Here is a 20,875-nt window from a genome sequence, read left to right on the forward strand (position 1 = left end):
TTCGTAGGACCACATGATTTTTCTCCCATTTTTGTTTTAATATCTCATTGTCTGTTTAAAATATTTTCACATATCCACATAGTAAAACTCATAATAGTAGCTAACTGACATTTAAGCAATGAGTGTTTACTGTATGTCAGATTCAATGCATGCTATGTAGTAAGTACTCAATAAATAGTTATTAATGTAATACAAAAGAAATCAAGATGAGTAAAAGAATGGGATCTAACCCTTCCACATTGACATAAATGAGAACTCAGAAAGGCAGTGTAGTATGTTGGAAAATGGGTATTAGAATCAGATTGCCCTGGATTTGAATCTCAATTTTGCCACCTGCTAATTGTATGACTTCAGGTCAGTCATCTAACTTTTTAAATAGGAAAACAGAACCCACCCCCCGAAACTGTGTAAGAATTGAAACAAATCATGAATCTCAAGTCCTTAGTCTAGTGCCTTGCACAAGGTCAGGGCTCAACTGGCATAGGCTGTTGTTGTTCATCTGTCAATTTATGTTTAATTATTAACAATTATTGTTCGATAAGGCTGCATAACAAGTCACCCCACAACTCAGTGACTTGCAATAATAAACATTTAGTTTACTTTTCCAGGGGTTGAAGTTAAGCAGAGATAGCTCTGCATCCTGCTGTGCACGGGCTGGGCTTGGTTCACTCAAGGTTGTGGGTTTGGTTCAGTTCTGCTCACAGTCTTTGGGTCAGTGTCTACCTGGGAATGTTCCTCTCTTGATGAATGGCAGGAGACCAAGACAGCAAGCCAACACATGAAAACATCAGGGAGGCCTCTACTTCTGTCACCACCACATTTTATTGGAGAAGTGAGTTACATAGTCAGGTCCAAAGTCGTTGGGGCAGGGAAGTGTTCCACTTAAAGTAGGGTGAGAGGAAGGTGGTAATTATTTGCTGAAAATACTCTCATTTATCATAATTTGAAATTTTGCCATCCAAGTGGAACAATATTTTGTGTCCACTCAACTATCTCAATTACATTTCTTTTTGCTTTACAGTGTCACCACCCCTCCCCTCAATACTACAGATATATGTATTTCTATATATTTTCCCCATGTGTTAATGGCTTTCAGTTGCCTTGAATTAACTCATAAGGCAATGGTAATAATGTGTTTCATCTTCCCAGGGGTATTTGTATTTTAAATAAAGATCTAATGCAAGGAGAATGGGTAACTTCAAGGACTGAATGAGTAATGCTGCTATGTTTTGGTGCTATGACACCTGAGTGTAGAGGTGGAGAGAACTTTTGATCATCATCCTAATTAATAAAACCCAAGGCTGTGTGGAAGGGCTCAGTAATAGATCAAGTACATCTCCACAGATAAAAAGATACTCTTCTATAGTGTTGCCAAAGAGGTAAAATGCTTACTAGTAAATTTCCCTCTTGCTAAATCTGCAGGGCCTCTTGGGCTGAGAAGAGTCCTTGAGAGGAATATTTATTTGATGTCTTTTGGTTCCTTATTTAACTGGAGTCACATATCTTCCCTGAGGCCACTTATAAACTGTACCACATTCCTATTGAATACACATTCTGTATATAGACAGGCTCTGGGTTTGAGTTAGCATTTGTAACTTCTCATTATGAACTTGGGAGAGTATTTCCCACGAAAATGAATGGGAAATCCTGCCACCAAATAGCTGTTATCAGTTAGTGTTTTTACGATACTATTGTGTTAATTTATTAGCAGTAATATAGACTTCACCATGAATGTGTTTTCCATACTTTAAAGCCAACCGTCTGATGAGAACAAGCAATCGTGAGACTATTATTTATTTTTTACACACTACCTCCATTTCTGCAGCTTCAATGTGTTTCCTAGGAAACTCTACATTATCATTGTGGAATGATTGCTTCAGTGAATTGAACTAATTGGTCTTGTATTTACCCTGAAGTTTTAAGTCACTCAGAGGATTATATCATTTCATGTACAGCATTCTGTAGCTCGGTTATGTTTGAATTACTTTGTTGCAAACGTTAATATGGTTTTTTTTTGTTTGTCACAAAGCAAGGTTCTGTTTCATGAACATTCCTTCTAAAAGTTTACTATCTGAGTCTCCAATTTTTTGTCAAGTCTGTGTTAGATCCTTGGTGCATATGGATTTAGCATTTCAGTTGTTTATTTGTAAGTGACTGGGAAGGCTGACGCCATAAAGAAATTTTTAATTTTGTTAAGACACAAACATGCATTGTGTTGGGGAAGGAGCCACCTACTTAGTAAGGGAGGCTCGCTGAACACCCAGTACTGTGTATATATTTCAAGGTACTTTGCTGTTCTCTACACACCTTTGAGAAAAAAAATAGTTCCCTAATGTAATTATTTTCAAGAGTTTTTTTGAAAAAAGTAATATGTAATATGTATTAAGCATTTATGAAATACCAGTTTATTAAGTGTTTTAAATGAATTAGCACATAAAAATATTGTCATTACCCCATTTTACAGATGAGGGAAGTCATACAAACAAGGCTTATGAAAGTGAGATCTTCTCAAGTTCACGCAGTACTAAGTGTCAGAGCCAGGATTTGAATCTGGGAAATCTGACTCCAGAGCCCAGCTCATTATCTACTCCTCTCCCCATATACCCTCCAGCACTGGCGGGGGACATGAAAAGGTTTGCAAAATTGGGAGTTATTTTCTGGACATGACATGTATTGGAGACATCAAAGAAGGGAAGGTTATATTCAGCAGTGAGTTAGATCTCTACATTCTCTATTATGAAAACAAGAAAAAGTGATCTGTGAAATTGCTTCAGTGAGTGTTCCAGCAAATATTAATTCTAATGGCTTTATAAATTACTTTTAGTCCCATATTTATAGAATCATTAAAGACTGAGGGGATTATTTATAGTTTACCAGTTATTGTTTTTTTCATTTTGTGGGGAAGATATAATTTGAAGAGATATATTTGATAGTTTGGTGGTTTACAAAGGCCTTGGAATATATCCAGCTGGACACCAAGGACTGTTATATTGCCATTATTATTTTTAGTCTTAAACTGTTGGGTTTACCTGCACAGAGGTGACTAGAGATGTAAAATACCTAACATGGAGAATATAACATCAAGTTCTTAGCATATAACAATTGGTCTTGTATTAGAACTCAGAGAGTCACAATTTGATCTTCAAACCCAAGTCTTTAACCACCATATGCACTAGTAGAGGCAGAGCAGGTTGGCAGGGCTGCTCCTGTGTTTAGAGTTTGGAGGGATAAACAGGAAAGGAAAGCAGAGCTTCAGGTTTGGGGGTGCACAAATCAGTTAGTAGTGACAGGGGGATGAGGAATCATAGTCTCCCAAAATGATGCCCTTCTGCAAGTATTTTAATGTTGGCATGATGGCTATGATGGCATTAAAGAAAATATTTTAGGCAAGACAGCAAAGCAGCAAGACCATGAGATAGTGACATGAAGTGGTCGAATGCTGGTACCCTTTTAAAAAACCTGTTACTCAGTAATCATTAATCATTTTTCAATACCTCTAGCCTGGTCCTGAGACTCTGCTGTATGGTTCCCCTTGATCTGGCTCCTGTACCTAATTTTCTTCTGGAGAATTTATCCGCCATTGCATACCATCTTGGTAACTCACATTCCAGATATCCTGCTGTTCCTTTGCCAAAGAGGTGGTTTGTGACCCAAGCTGAATGAGTGATTGTTTCCTGGTATTCCTCATCTTTAATGAGGTGACATGAGGGAGGGCAGCAAAAGCAGTGGAACCGGTTCATCCCAGCAGTGGTGGCTGATGAGTTTGTCAATCTGTTCCTGTTTTCAGCCTTCCCAGAGCATCACTGGCCTCTGGTAGCCTTCTGTACAGTTCTTCAGTTTTTCTCTTAATTCTGAGTTTCCCCCAGTCCTGCCAATGAATTACTTTGTGCTTAAATTAGCCAGACTCATCAATATTTATGTTGTTTGAAAACTAAGAATCCTAATGGAAACAGTTGGTTTTGTTACAATGAGATGTCAAAGAATGGATTTAATGATTTTTTTTTAAATATTGAATAAATGATTTCAGAAGAGTACCATCTATCTGAAATTCTCAGGAAAAAAAAAAAAAACAGTAAAGTTGTTTTTACAAACTTTTCAACTATGTGTTTTCTTCTCCAACCCAACTGAGGTCTGTATTGTTGAACTGAAAACAAATTTCTAAACTGATCTCTCCCTGGAGGTTATAGCAGGAAGCAAAGACAAATTTTGAGTGTTTGTCTGAAAGAGCTCTCCTACACACACACACACACACCACACACACACACATTTATCCTCCAATCTCCTTCTCTGAATACTTATTTTGTCTTCTTCCTTATGTATTCATTCAAGAAGTATTTTTATTTTCTTTTTCTCTTCATATCAGGGGACAAAGCACTGAAGTTACTATTTATTCTGAGTTCTTCTGAAAACCCATTAATCATTTTGGAAGGTAATCAATAGAATGCAAAATGGGATGATCTCCATGGCGATCAGATTGCCATAAATAGACATACTCTGCAATTATCATCAGAATGATTTGTTATCATTTGAAAGTAGATAAAGAAGGGAGACGCAGTTCTGCCTCAACATCTAAATCCCAAGAAGCAGTTTTCTATCTATTCTTTAAGTACATCTTTGGGTCTGGCTGTTCTTTCCTGGGCTTTTTCCACTTTTTTCTTCTTTCTATTCTGCCAAACAGCTAATCATGCTTGAATGCATTCTGCATGATAAACCCACTCTTTGCACTTTCTATGACTATTTTAGTACAATAACATTTTAATATTAGTTTGTTTCTTCCCCACTTCCTTTTTGGAATAATTGTTTAACATGATTTGGGCTGAGAACTTTTTCCAGAGTTAATGGTAATAATAATAATTGCAATGGTAATAAGGCCTTCAGCTTCTGCTTGATAGCTGAGGGCATGTGCGCTTCTTTGTGTGTTAGAGATATTGAGGAATCTATTCTAATGTAAGCCTTGGCTTGATTCTTTAGATACTTGACTGGAAGGAATTCTTTGGTTATGTAATCTGAGGGCAATTGTCAGCACTTAATCTTTCTAAGAACTATGTTAAACACAGCACATAACCACATGACTTTTACAATTAAACATAGAAGGGTGTTCACTTTGGTCTTCTCAAGATGACCCTAATACAAGCATTAAGGTGCTAGTCAGTTACAGAGGAAGTGATGACAAGAAACACTAGGAGAAGAGTGGAATGTGAGATGAGATAGGGAAGAAAGCCAATGAAGGGAACCTCACAAGCCAGTTACCACTGTGGGCAGCCGAAGCTTAATACCTTTGGGTAACTCAGAGACCATGGAGAACATTTCTCACATCTCTCAATGGAAAGGAAAATAGTAGGCATTGGTTGAAGGCTATCTTAGGGGCATTCACTGTCCAGTCTTTCACCTGGACCTGCATGGGCCAAATGTGCTCCCATGGCCAGGAAAAAACCCCAGGCAGAGAGGCACATGTGTTCACAGTAACACTCTCCATTATGAAGAGATTGATACTACAGGGATGTGGGCAGGGCACCAAGAGCATCTGCTATAATATGTCATATGCCCATAAGGAATCATCCATCCACATTGCAAATCCCAACTTGGAGGAAGTGGGTGCTTTATGAAAAGGCAGGATTCAATGCTGCTTATGTAGTATGTTTTGAAGGGTAAGGTATTGCTCCAAGATTTCTCTATTTTAGGAGAGACTCAGTGGTTCCAGAAATGTAGCCTCTAGAGAATAATCCTTTTGGGTTAAGCCAGAGGAACTCAAAGTAAGATCCTCTGACCATCTTCATCAAAATCACCTAGGAAAGCTTTATAAAATTCAGGTTCCTGGATCTTTCTTCAGACCTGTTGAGTTAGATCTCTGGATTTGGAGTTGGGTGACAGAAATCAGCTCCAAGCAATTTTAATGAACAACTTCTTAAGTGTGAAAATACTGGCATATTTTCCCTCTCCCTGATGACCTTAACATTTTAAAAATGAAAATACAGTTTGTTTTTTCTATTACAATATTAATACATTTATAAAATATGCCTTTTAAGGCATTGCTTTATTTTTGTATTTATATTTTTATAGATGTATAATGGTTGTACACATTTTGGGGGTGATATTTTGATACCTGTATACAATATGTGATAATCAAATCAGAGTAAATGAGATATCCAGTGCTCCAAATATTTGTCTTTTCTTTGCATTGGGAATATTACAATTCTTTTATTATAGCAATTTTGAAATATACAACAAACTGTTTTTACTATAATTTCTCTACTGTACTATCAAATACTAGAACTTATTTCTTCTAGCTATCTGTATGTTGGTACCCCTTAAATGCCTGTCTTATTTCACCTCTGTATCTTCTGTGGTTCCCTAGCACAAGCCTGCCAAATAGTGCATGCTTAATAGATGTGAGTCAAATGAGTGAATTCTCATTATAGAAACTAGAATGCAAGGATTCTTGGTGATTGAGTGACTCACACTTTAGTGTGAATAAATTTGTCAACTCTTTTCCTCTAAGGAAAGAGGAACAGATGCAATAATAGAACACTGGGAGCCAGAGGGAAGGAACAGATAAAAATGGAATAAGAATCAGTCTTGCCAGCTACAAGCTTATCCATCTGCAAAATGAGGATGTAGTCAGCACCTGATGTTTTTGCCTGCCTAGTGTCCATTACTTTGCCATTGGACACTTCACTCTGATATTCTTTTGGGAAACTCCTCCTCTATGCAGTCTGCATTTCTTTTGAAGGCCTGACTCAGGCCTGGCCAACCACTTTATTTCATCTCCCTCCTCACATGGAATTGGCGTGAATGAAATGGGCTGTAAGCCAACTGAGAACAATTAGAGTTTAATTCAGATAAGGCATAAAAGAGATTCTTCCTCAAATTCATAGGGAAAGGAAGATGAATGTATGTTGATTTTGCTTAAGTGGTAGGATATAAGCCTGTAGCTGGTTGTGGCCATCTCTATCATGTGAGGAGTGCCTGTTTAAAACCAAAAAAAGAAGAAGCAGCGATGGAGAAAAATGTATGATGTTATCGTTGGAGCTTCTGGATCTATCCATGCCTGAAGCTCCTATAACTGGCATGACTTGCTACTTATATGAACCAACTTTGGTTGTTTATTTTGTCACCTGGAGCCAAGAGTCCTGACTGATAAAATGAGTTTGAAACTAACTGATCTCCAAGGAAGACTATCGCTGAATGGCTATGGTTGTCTGAAAGAGTTGGACCAGAATCCTTGCTCTACCACTTTTTATCTGGGTGAAACTTGTCCTGCTACCTAGGGTCTCTAATCCTTAATTTTCTTATTATTATAAAGAACTTGGAATATAATTGACTCCATTGGCTTGTGAGAATTCTATACATGTCAAGAGTAGCCTAATAGGTACTCATATGTGGTAGAGTTATTCAGTAAGACTCTTTTAGATGTCAGGACTTCCTTGATTTTATTTAAGAAAGACCCCTTAGAAATTCCAAAAATCTCTATTAAATACTATGGGACCTGTCATGAAGGCAAGCTACATAGGAAAGTGTATTTTTTTTCCAGGGGGTGTTCAATACATTAGGTAAGTTCTTTTTCTCCTCATTTCTAGAAATTTGAGGCTGGCAGGAAAGTCTACTGTAAGACATTTGATGTTCAAGATGATGACGTATGATGAAACAGGGAAAGTGTAGAGTTGAAGGTTAAAGCAAATTATATATTTCAAAGATTTCCATGAAAATACCTCCGATCACACAATCAGTACCAGCCATTGCAAAAACATGCCAAAATGTAAAGACCATCAATGCTAGGAAGAAACTGCATCAACTAACGAGCAAAATAACCAGCTAACATCACAATGACAGGATCAAGTTCACACATAACAATATTAACCTTAAATGTAAATGGACTAAATGATCCAATTGAAAGACACAGACTGGCAAATTGGATAAAGAGTCAAGACCCATCAGTTTGCTGTATTCAGGAGACCCATCTCACATGCAGAGACACACAGAGGCTCAAAATAAAGGGATGGAGGAAGATCTACCAAGCAAATGGAGAACAGAAAAAAAGCAGGGGTTGCAATCCTAGTCTCTGATAAAACAGACTTTAAACCATCAAAGATCAAAAGAGACAAAGAAGGCCATTACATAATGGTAAAGGGATCAATTCAACAGGAAGAGCTAACTATCCTAAATATATATGTGCCCAATACAGGAGCACCCAGATTCATAAAGCAAGTCCTTAGAGACCTACAAAGAGGCTTAGACTCCCATACAATAATAATGGGAGACTTCAACACCCCACTGTCAACATTAGACAGAACAACAAGACAGAAAGTCAACAAGGATATCCAGGAATTGAACTCAACTCTGCACCAAGTGGACCTAATAGACATCTACAGAACTCTCCACCCCAAATCAACAGAATATACATTCTTCTCAGCATCACATCGCACTTATTCCAAAATTGACCACAGAGTTGGAAGTAAAGCACTCCTCAGCAAATGTAAAAGAACAGAAATTATAACAAACTGTCTCTCAGACCACAGTGCAATCAAACTAGAACTCAGGACTAAGAAAATCAATCAAAACCGCTCAACTACATGGAAATTGAACAACCTGCTCCTGAATGACTACTGGGTACATAACAAAATGAAGGCAGAAATAAAGATGTTCGTTGAAACCAATGAGAACAAAGATACAACATACCAGAATCTCTGGGACACATTTAAAGCAGTGTGTAGAGGGAAATTTATAGCACTAAATGCCCACAAGAGAAAGCAGGAAAGATCTAAAATTGACACCCTAACATTACGATTAAAAGAAGTAGAGAAGCAAGAGCAAACACATTCAAAAGCTAGCGGAAGGCAAGAAATAACTAAGATCAGAGCAGAACTGAAGGAGATAGAGACACAAAAAACCCTCCAAAAAAATCAATGAATCCAGGAGCTGGTTTTTTGAAAAGATCAACAAAATTGATAGACTGCTAGCAAGACTAATAAAGAAGAAAAGAGAGAAAAATAAAATAGATGCAATAAAAAATGATAAAGGGAATATCACCACTGACCCCACAGAAATACAAACTACCATCAGAGAATACTATAAAAACCTCTACACAAATAAACTAGAAAACCTAGAAGAAATGGATAATTTCCTGGACACTTACACTCTCCCAAGACTAAACCAGGAAGAAGTTGAATCCCTGAATAGACCAATAGTAGGCTCTGAAATTGAGGCAATAATTAATAGCCTACCAACCAAAAAAAGTCCAGGACCAGATGGATTCACAGCTGAATTCTACCAGAGGTACAAGGAGGAGCTGGTACCATTCCTTCTGAAACTATTCCAATCGATAGAAAAAGAAGGAATCCTCCCTAACTCATTTTATGAGGCTAGCATCATCCTGATACCAAAGCCTGGCAGAGACACAACAAAAAAAGAGAATTTTAGTCCAATACCCCTCATGAACATCGATGCAAAAATCCTCCATAAAATACTGGCTAACCGAATCCAGCAGCACATCAAAAAGCTTATCCACCATGATCAAGTGGGCTTCATCCCTGGGATGCAAGGCTGGTTCAACATACACAAATCAATAAACGTAATCCAGCATATAAACAGAACCAAAGACAAAAACCACATGATTATCTCAATAAATGCAGAAAAGGCCTTTGACAAAATTCAACAGCCCTTCATGATAAAAACTCTCAATAAATTTGGTATTGATGGAATGTATCTCAAAATAATAAGAGCTATTTATGACAAACCCACAGCCAATATCATACTGAATGGGCGAAAACTGAAAGCATTCCCTTTGAAAACTGGCACAAGACAGGGATGCCCTCTCTCACCACTCTTATTCAACATAGTGTTGGAAGTTCTGGCTAGGGCAATCAGGCAAGAGAAAGAAATAAAGGGTATTCAGTCAGGGAAAGAAGAAGTCAAATTGTCACTGTTTGCAGATGACATGATTGTATATTTAGAAAACCCCATTGTCTCAGCCCAAATCTCCTTAAGCTGATAAGCAACTTCAGCAAAGTCTCAGGATACAAAATCAATGTGCAAAAATCACAAGCATTCTTATACACCAGTAACAGACAGAGAGCCAAATCATGAATGAACTTCCATTCACAAATTGCTTCAAAGAGAATAAAATACCTAGGAATCCAACTTACAAGGAATGTGAAGGACCTCTTCAAGGAGAACTACAAACCACTGCTCAATGAAATAAAAGAGGACACAAACAAATGGAAGAACATTCCATACTCATGGATAGGAAGAATCAATATTGTGAAAATGGTCATACTGCCCAAGGTAATCTATAGATTCAATGCCATTCCCATCAAGCTACCAATGAGTTTCTTCACAGAATTGGAAAAAACTGCTTTAAAGTTCATATGGAACCAAAAAAAAGCCCGCATTGCCAAGACAATCCTAAGCCAAAAGAACAAAGCTGGAGGCATCACGCTACCTGACTTCAAACTATACTACAAGGCTACAGTAACCAAAACAGCATGGTAGCGGTACCAAAACAGAGATATAGACCAATGGAGCAGAACAGAGCCCTCAGAAATAACACCACACATCTACAGCCATCTGATCTTTGACAAACCTGACAAAAACAAGAAACGGGGAAAGGATTCCCTAATTAATAAATGGTGCTGGGAAAATTGGCTAGCCATAAGTAGAAAGCTGAAACTGGATCCTTTCCTTACTCCTTATATGAAGATTAATTCAAGATGGATTAGAGACTTAAATGTTAGACCTAATACCATAAAAATCCTAGAAGAAAACCTAGGTAATACCATTCAGGACATAGGCATGGGCAAGGACTTCATGTCTAAAACACCAAAAGCAACGGCAGCAAAAGCCAAAATTGACAAATGGGATCTAATTAAACTAAAGAGCTTCTGCACAGCAAAAGAAACTACCATCAGAGTGAATAGGCAACCTACAGAATGGGAGAAAATTTTTGCAAACTACTCATCTGACAAAGGGCTAATATCCAGAACCTACAAAGAACTCAAACAAATTTACAAGAAAAAAACAAACAACCCCATCAAAAAGTGGGCAAAGGATATGAACAGACATTTCTCAAAAGAAGACATGCGTACAGCCAACAGACACATGAAAAAATGCTCATCATCACTGGCCATCAGAGAAATGCAAATCAAAACCACAATGAGATACCATCTCACACCAGTTAGAATGGCGATCATTAAAAAGTTAGGAAACAACAGGTGCTGGAGAGGATGTGGAGAAATAGGAACACTTTTACACTGTTGGTGGGATTGTAAACTGGTTCAACCATTGTGGAAAACAGTATGGCGATTCCTCAAGGATCTAGAACTAGAAATACAATATGACCCAGCCATCCCATTACTGGGTATATACCCAAAGGATTATAAATCATGCTGCTATAAAGACACATACACACGTATGCTTATTGTGGCACTATTCACAATAGCAAAGACTTGGAATCACCCAAATGTCCATCAGTGACAGATTGGATTAAGAAAATGTGGCACATATACACCATGGAATACTATGCAGCCATAAAAAAGGATGAGTTTGTGTCCTTTGTAGGGACATGGATGCAGCTGGAAACCATCATTCTCAGCAAACTTTCACAAGAACAGAAAACCAAACACCGCATGTTCTCACTCATAGGTGGGAATTGAACAATGAGATCAGTTGGACAATGGAAGGGGAACATCACACACCAGGGCCTATTATGGGGAGGTGGGAGGGATGGCATTAGGAGTTATACCTGATGTAAATCATGAGTTGATGGGTGCTGGCAAGTTGATGGGTGTAGCACACCAACATGGCACAAGTATACATTTGTAACAAACCTGCACCTTGTGCACATGTACCCTAGGACTTAAAGTATAATAATAATAATAATAAAAAAACAGGAAATACCTCCGATCACACATGCTCTTCAAAACTGTGATCTTACTTCCCCCATCAAGAGATACTGTCTAATTCTCTTTTCTTGAATCTAGCCATTTCTTATTGATTTACTTGTATCACAAAATACAAAACAAAAGTGACACTATATGATTGCCAAGTCTGAGAATGCTTGTTCTTCAGCTCCTCCCACTTGTGATATCACCTTTCTGAACCCAGCTGCCATTCTCTGAGGAGCCCAAGCCACATGGAAATCCTGCATGTATGTGCTCTGGTCCTTGCTCCTAGCTCAGTTTAGCTTTTGATTCATCCTAGTTCATGTGCCAGGCATGAGCGGAGATGCTGCTAAACCATTCCAGCTCCTAGATGTTAGAGTTGTCCCTTAGTCCCAAGTATTTTTAACTGGGGTCCTAGATGTTGTAGGAAGAGAAGAGCTGTGCCTACTTTGCCTTTTCAGAATTCCTGACACACAGAATCTACTGTCGTCGTTTTACACCACTAAATTTTGGAATGGTTGATAGTTGTCAACAGAAAACTGGAATGTAAGAGACAACATGGCCATCAAGAAGTGTCCTTGGGAATGGAAGTCATGATGTTCATGGGACCAAAGTGCTATCAAACAGGACTTTTTAAAAATAAAGACAAGAGTTAAACAAACAAATGGAAAACTAACAAAAACCACCAGAATAGAACTGGGAATCTGGTTGCCAGACCTGGAAGTATGTTTAATGGCCATTGGTCAGAACTCTCTCTCTAACAGGAGAGAAAGCCACCCAAAGAGTTGGTGTTGTGAGGGAAATATATCCTGTTTCAGAGTGAGGACATTTAAATCTATACTGATATGTATGAAATAACAAGCAAGGTAGTATGGCATAGTGGTTAAGAACTGGAGCCTGAAGATCAGCCAAACCTGGGCTCAGGTCTTTAACCATATTAGCTGAATGATCTTTAAAAACTCTCTCCACCATCCTAAACCTCAGTTTCCCCATCTGCAAAATTTGGACACCAATATTCACTTTATAGATTTAATTTCAGGATTAGATGAGACAAATTAACACTTAATATATTGCCTGATGCACAGTAAGCATTCTATATTTTAATTATTATGTTAAAATAATTGTGTTAATCATATTCAAAGCCACATTGCAAACTCTAGAATGTGAGATAACTTTCAATAAACAAGACAACAATATTCTATGATGGAGCAGAATAAGAATTCCAGCTAATATTCATTAATATGTACATTTGCCATGCACTAGGCCATGTTCTTTAGAGGGATTATCTCCCTTAATCATCACAACAACCTTCAGTGTCAGGTTTCATTATTATCCCATTTAAAAGGGAGAAACTGAAGCATTACAATTGTAGGTAGTATGGTGAAGGTCACACAAAGATTGAGTGGTAATCAGACTCCAGAGCAATAGCTCTTAATTACTCTGCCATATTGTGTTTCCCTGTTGGATACATTCCCTTTCAGTTGTGAGGTACGGAGTCCTCTTTCAGGTCATCAGCACCATATAACACTAGCAGTACGGTTGGTGGCCCTGCAGAAACATGAGGTCTTTCAGAGTTATCACATTGAGGTGTAGAGTAGGTAACTCTCCTAATATATGCAATAGAATGGTTGAAAGACAGACATGACTGAACACGGAATGAAGACAGATTCATTTTGGTTCCCCATGAGTGATTCAGCATTTTCAAGGTGAATTTAATATGGAGAATGTTGCCAATTCCCTTTCATTGAAGACCTGGTGCCTGAGGCCAAAACCACTTAAGTGACTCAGGAAAATTTGTCCTTATCATTTTGCATTGGATGTGCCTTTTAAGGATGGAATTGGTCTCTCACTTTGATCTTCGGCTCAGGCTGCCACAGATGGCTTTTGAAGGATCCTCAGTCTACATTCCACTTTCTGTCCTGGAGGTGAGTACATTTTTCTGGCAGTCAAAAGCATTCGCTAGACCCTCACTGCTCAAAGTGTAGTCCATGGGCCAGCAACATCAGCATCTCTGGAGAGCTTGTAAGACATGCAGAGTTTCAAGGTCCTGCCCCAGACCTACTGACTCAGAATTTGCATTTAAACAGTATCTTTAGGTGAATTTGATACACACTAAGGTTTGGAAAGCACTGTTCTAGACAAATATTTATTGAAAACCTTCTATGTGTCATATCCTTTTCTAGATTTTGAGGAGGCTGAGAAACTCTCTGGAATCATAGGGGAGGATGTACAAGAATCAGGTAAAAGAAAAAATTCTAGTTCTTAATAAATGTTATGGAGAAAATAGAGAGACTGAGGCTTCTGGGAAGGTTTGTTTAGGATTATCAGGAAGGGCTGGTTTAAAGAGGTATCATTTGATCTGAGATCTGAATGAAAGGAGATCCTCCTCCCTAAATATAAGGGAAGAGGATGCCTCAAGAATAGAGCAAAGGCGGATGCAAAGTTTAAGAGGCAAGAATGAGCCTGAAGTGTCTTGAGAACTGAAAGGAGCTCTGGGTAGTGAATGAGAGCAGAAGTAATCGAAATTGAGGTCATTCAGTTCAACACTTGCCAAACAGACATTATGCACTAGGAACTGTCCTAGGTGCTGAATACATTGCAGTCAACAAAACAAAGATCCTGTCCTCATGAAGGCTACATTCTAGTAGCTGAACCAGGTAAGTAACAAATGTGAAAATATTCTACAGCAACTAAAGCAGGATATGAGGATACAGTGTGATGGGAGGAGTCTTATCTTAGGGAAGGATTTGGCAAATTACGGTTCACAGGCCAATTCCAGTTGGTTTCCTGTTTTTGTAAATAAAATTGTATTAGAGCACAGCCAATTGGAAATCATGTATTTACACATTGTCTGTAACTGCTTTCATACAACAATGGCAGAGCTGAGTGTTGTAGCAGAGACAGTATGGCCCCCAAAGCCTAACATATTGACTATCTGGCTCTTCACAGAAAAAGTTTGCAGATCTCTGTCCTAAGGGATAAAGAGTGTCCACTGGGGATGGGAAAGTGAAAGGGGATGGCTCTTTGAGAAAACAATAGCTGAGTAGAAAGATAGTCAGGACTCAGATCAAAGGGGACCTTTTCAGTTATGGTGAGGAGTTTGGATTTTATTTTAAGTGTCACAGAATATCATTGGGTAGTTTTAAACAGGGAGTAAAATGATCTAATTTATTTTTAAGGGCTCACTAAGCAGTTCTAAACGACTTGAGTTGCTGCCAATTTTCAGCCAACAAAGGCACCTGGAGATGAGTGCCTAGGTGTTTCCCCTTTGATCTTGGCTCTGTCTAGATGACGTGGAGTTTTGGCCAGAGTAAGAACCAAAAGACACTCAATGCAGAGGCGCCAGTCTGCTTTCCCACCCTTGTGTTTTCTAATAGCATTATGATAAATAGGGCTTTATACAATTCCTTATGAGTGACTGATTTGGAACAATTCTTTGAAAGGGATGTAGTAATTGAGTCCCAACTCATGTCTACAGAGGAACAAAGCTGCCTTGTTTTTAGCTTAATACTAAGATTACTTTTGCATGTCTTGACTGCATTTATTCATTCATCTTTTCAACAAATATTTATTGAGTGCCTATTATGGACAAGGCCCCGTACTTGGCAATGTAGATGAAAGGGCTATCTTAAAAAGGTCTTATTAAGTGTTGCTAGAAAGATTGAAGAAGCAGCTGTAGGAGAAGTTGCCAGGTGACTACAACATTTTGAGGGATGAAAGAAATGTAGACTTTCTAGGATTATGGGTTTTATTATTTGTTTAAAAATAAATAGAGGTCAAAAGGAAATATAATTGAAACCTTTCCAAACCTAAAGGGCATGGGTTCCTTTAACAAATCTAGGAATATTATAATGAGTGTCACAGAATAGGATAAGATGCTAAGAGTTCAAATGGCTGACATGCAGCACTTAGCATTTTTCAGATACTGGAAAATGAATTGACTGATTAAATCTTCACAATAATTCCATTAGTAATTATTATAAGAATGATTAAACAGAAACATAAATAATTTAAGTGACTTTTCCAAGATCACACAGCTTATAATGGTAACTTCAGGACTGGAAACCAGGTGTGTCGGACCCCTGAGCTGATATAAAACATTCCTCATTCAGCTTTCATATCCATTCAAAAAAAAAAAAAGATTTGGAGCCTGGGGAGGGGAGGAACTGGAAGTATTATACTTAATTTTTAAAGCTGATTTTTAAGAAGACAACTGTCTTCCTCTACAGCTCTCCTCTGGGTACCTTTAACAGGGAATGAATTTTGGCATGATGTGCAAATCTTTATACTGTGTGGCAAAGGGAAGTTAGCTGCGTGTGAATCACTACATTCTCTGGCTCAGAATTAAAAATCCAAGCAGTAAAATTCCTCTCTACTGACCCAGCTAAAGGTAACTGGTGGGTACATGCCAACTCTAGGTATATTATTTACAAAAAATAATGTACAAAACATTAATAAATGTGATGAAAAAAGTTTGAGAAGCTAATGAATAACAAAGCTAGCTAAAATGTGTTGACTGGTTAATATGTCAGCATTATACTAAATGCACTATGTGCAATATGTGCAACAATTCTAAGAATTATTTACTACTGTAGTGCCTGTTTTCAAGATGAAAGAACTGAGAATTAGAGGCACTGATCATGTAACTCAGAGTCAGGTGACAGAATCAGGGCTTACCCCCACCTCTGCTGAATGCAAACAAAGCTAATGCATTTAAGCATTCTCTATTGGGCCGGTATTGTAATTCTCTATGCTGCTGACTGCCAATTTAACCCACAGACATATGCCAAAGTGTTTTCAACCTTTACTCCAACTGACCTGCCAAATCCTTGGCAAGGGGGTCAAGAAAACCCAGACGAAGTGGGTTAATCTCTCTGATGTGCAACTCCTGATCAATAGCTCCTGATATGCCTTCAGTGGTGAATTGGAATCAAGCTGACCTTTCTGTCAGTGGATTGGAAAATGAGTCAGCCTGAATTACACTCCAGAGGAGGCAATGCCCATTGCAACTCCAGATAGAGCAAGACATAAATAGGGAAAAGCAGCTTGATTAATTTTAGCTGTACCATTTTTGTTAATGATGAGTCATGTTAGTGACCACAGAGAAAGAAGAGGTAGAATTTTTTATAGCTAAGCAATAAATAAACCTTTGTAAAATCCATCTTTATGGCCTCCTTTTATAAGGGTTTTATACGATTGATGTAATGATAAATTTATACTAATTGACTGATTGATTGATCCATTCTTTTATCCATCCAACCAATATTTATTAAGCTCTATGAACTATGTTCTTGTTTAATATTCTACTTCATCCAGGTCAGTGGTTTTCCAAGTATGGTCCTTAGATCAGTAGCACCAACATGACCTGAGAACTTGTTAAAAATGCAGAAACTGAGACTCACTCAAGACTATCAGAATCTAGAGGTGGGGTTTAGCAATCTGTGCTTTAACAAACCCTGCAATTGATTATGATGCATATTAAATCACTGATCTAGGCAACTCTTATGCCAGAAAGAATCCTCTAACCATCCTCTTCTCTCCAATTCTAATTGAATCTCTTGAAGGCAAGACCTTTTTCTCCAGATCATCAGTGAGTCTCCAGTGCCTAGCACAAGACTGGGTTCAACCTATGCTCTCAAAACTATTTATGCTGAATGAACGAAGAAAGAAAGATACGGAGTTACAGATATGTTGAGTATTCTCTGATCCATCTAGTTTCATGATTTGTAGAGAGGAGACAGAAGAGCAGAGAGTTGGAAGGACTTGGTTAAGATATCAACACAATCATCAAACACATCAGGGTCCCCAGTACTAGTCTAATGCCAATGAACAGAGGATGTAGACGACTTTATTTCTTACCCCTCCTTGCTTTTGGAGTTTGACACTGTGACCTAAGCCTTTTTAGAGAAATTCAGCAAGATTTTCAAAATAAGCATTTTGGTCATGATTTATGATTATATAAAGGGCTCTGACATTGAAGCTGCTAGCCATCTGTTTGTCATACATTTCTACTGAGGACAAAGTAAGTGGTGAAGTGCTTTATGTACCATAAGAGAAAACTTATTAGAGAAGAAAAAAAAATATCTTCCAACAATGAAAAAAGTAACAGGCTGTTTATGAGGCTCACCTATTCATTCATTCATTTATTCTTTTATTTACATGTTAATTTAACAATATTTAGTGAGCATCCACTGTGTTCCAAGCATTGTGCCAGGTGATGGAGATACATTGGTGAAAAAGACAAATAATCACAAAAAATGATTAGTTGTAATTAGACAAAATCCTATAAAGGAATATTATATGGTTCTGTGAAATTTTGTAATATGGGGACCTAAGCTATTCTGGAAGGGTTAGAGAGGCTACCCTGGGGAATATTTAGTCTGGGACCTGAAAGATGAGTTGGAGTCAGTGAACTAATCAATGTCCTTTTATTTGAAATATTATAAGTGTTCTCATCAGAATGGCTTATCTGGGTTAGAAGGAAGGTATAGGCAGAAAGGAATTTGAGGCAAAGGCAAAGTTTGCCATCTGAGCTTTTAGATTTTCTGGTCACAGCAGTCAGAGGGAGTAAGAACTAAAGGCAGGATGTGGGCCAAGGTTAGTGCATCTTTTGTTTGTTTATAAAGGCAAACTTTGGCATAATGACCATGGTCAAATAATCAATAACCACATTTTTAAGAGACAGAGTGTGCTGTGAAAGATAAAGATGATTTGCTTTGACTTTCTATGTCAGCTAGTGTCTTGGTTATCGAAGGTGCCTGGGGACAAAGATATGAGCATACAGACCTGTTCTGGAAATACACAAAGTCTAGATTCTGCAGAGGTCTTGCTTTGTTTATTTACTTCAGAGCAAGAGTGTTAAGAGAGGCACAGGAAATAATAAAGGGGAGGGAAGAAAGCCTAATTTTCTCATACTTCTGACAAAAGATAGACTAGAAAAAAGATTATAATACTTATGCTCAGGAAATCATGTGGTGTTGACTGAGAATAGGGCTGGAAGTGGAATGGTACTTATGTCAGATTCAATTGAAGCATTGTGCAGGTTCTAGAATCCTGGTGCCAGTAACTCAGCTTATTATTGTACATACTCTGTTATTCCTGGGGTCAAATGGAATCCAATATAATCCTAGGCAATTAATATATGTTAAAATAGAATTTGACCATAATATGGTCATGTCCTGTGCACCAGTACTACAATTATTCAAGAAGGTTATGTGAGTATTTGTTTGCACTTATAATTAGTGATAACTTCATAATTAGGGATAATCTTGTAACCACTGCATTGTAGACAGGTGGGTGTTATGGTCAGGAGACAGGCTGAAGTTAATCGACAAGAAAGTCTTTAGCTTCTTGAAGGCAAGGATGATAGCTTTTTCTTTTCTGTGTCTTTTGCACCCAGAACACTGCTTGGCACTTTGGAGGCAGAGAATTTGGAAGAGGACAGCATGGTGGGCAGGGTGAAGAAAGGAGGAAGAAAATGAAAGAAGGAAGAAAGGGAGGAAAGAAAGCTGATCTGAGCTCTGGACCAGTGGTTCTCAATTCTGGCTATGTATTAGAATCACCAAGGGACTTTTCTGTTTTAGTTTTTAGAGTATAACACACACAACAGAAGTACCCACATTGTCAGTGTGCAGCTTGATTGACACACCACAAAAAACAGAACACCAATGGCCTCTCAGAAGCTCTTCGTTTGTCCTTTTCCAGTCACTACCCCAGTAAAGGATAACTACTCTCTGTAATTCCAACACTACATCTGAGTTTTCGCTGTTTTTGAAATTTATGTCATTGCTGTAATCAGAATATGTTCTTTGGTGTCTGGCTTCTTTCACTCAACATTATGTTTGAGATTTGTTCATTTTGTTGTGTGTAATATTAGTATGTTTATTCTCACTGTTTATAGTGTTCCTATAAACAGTGTGAGTATAAAACATACCATTCTACTCTTGATAGGCAGGCAATTGGTTCCTTTTCCAGTTTTGACTGTTTTGAATAGTACTGTGGTGAATATTTTTGGGCATGTCTTTTGGTGTACAATAGGGACATTTGTATTGGGGATGTATTTCTGTTGGGAGTGGAATTTCTAGAACACAGGGCATGTATATGTTCGGCTTTAATAGATATTGGCAGTTACTTTTCTAAAGTGGTTGTACCATAGTACATGTGTACCTCTGGTGTGTAAGAGTTTCACTTGCTCCACATCTCATTCGTACTTGGTTTTGCATGTCTGTCATTTTCACCATGTTGGTAGGCGTGTTATTAGTATTGCTTGGTAGTTTTAAGGTGCATTTGCCTGATGATTAATGAAGTTGAGTACCTTTTCCTGTGCCTATTGATCATTTGTTTAACCACTGTTTTAAAATAATTACTCTAGTCTTTTGTCCAATATTCCTTTGAGATTTTTGTCTTTTACTTCTTGATTTGTAGGAGTTCTTAATACATTGTGAATATAAGCCTTTGTTAGATATATGCATTGTAAATCTCCTCTCTAAGACTTGTTTTTTCACTTAATGCTATATTATGATGAACGGGTCTTCTTAATTTTAAATAAAATCTTCATCAGATTCCTTTCTGGTAGGGCTTTTAGTGTATATTCATGAAATTTTTACCTATTCTAAGGTCATAGATATATGATCTTACCTTTTTTTCTAAAAGCTTTATTATTCTACCTTCTTTATTTAGACATACAATCCATTTGGGACCAGTGTTTGTATATAGTATGAAGCTGGGGTCAAGATACAATTACATTTTCCATTTGGATGTCCAGTTGACTTAGCTTCATTTACCTTTCCAAACTGTACTGTAGTATTTCTTCATCAAAAATCAGGTGACTAATTATGTGTGGGTTTGTTTCTGGACTCTCTATTCTGTTCCATGCTTCATTTTGTGTATCCTTGTACCAATACCAACCACACTGACTTAACTATTATAGATCGATAATAGGTTTTGTTATATAAGTAAGTGTAAGTCCTACAGATTTGTTCTTCTTCAAGACTGTCTTG

The sequence above is a fragment of the Macaca nemestrina genome, chromosome 2, assembly GCF_043159975.1.
Source record: "Macaca nemestrina isolate mMacNem1 chromosome 2, mMacNem.hap1, whole genome shotgun sequence".
Lineage (NCBI taxonomy): Eukaryota > Metazoa > Chordata > Mammalia > Primates > Cercopithecidae > Macaca > Macaca nemestrina.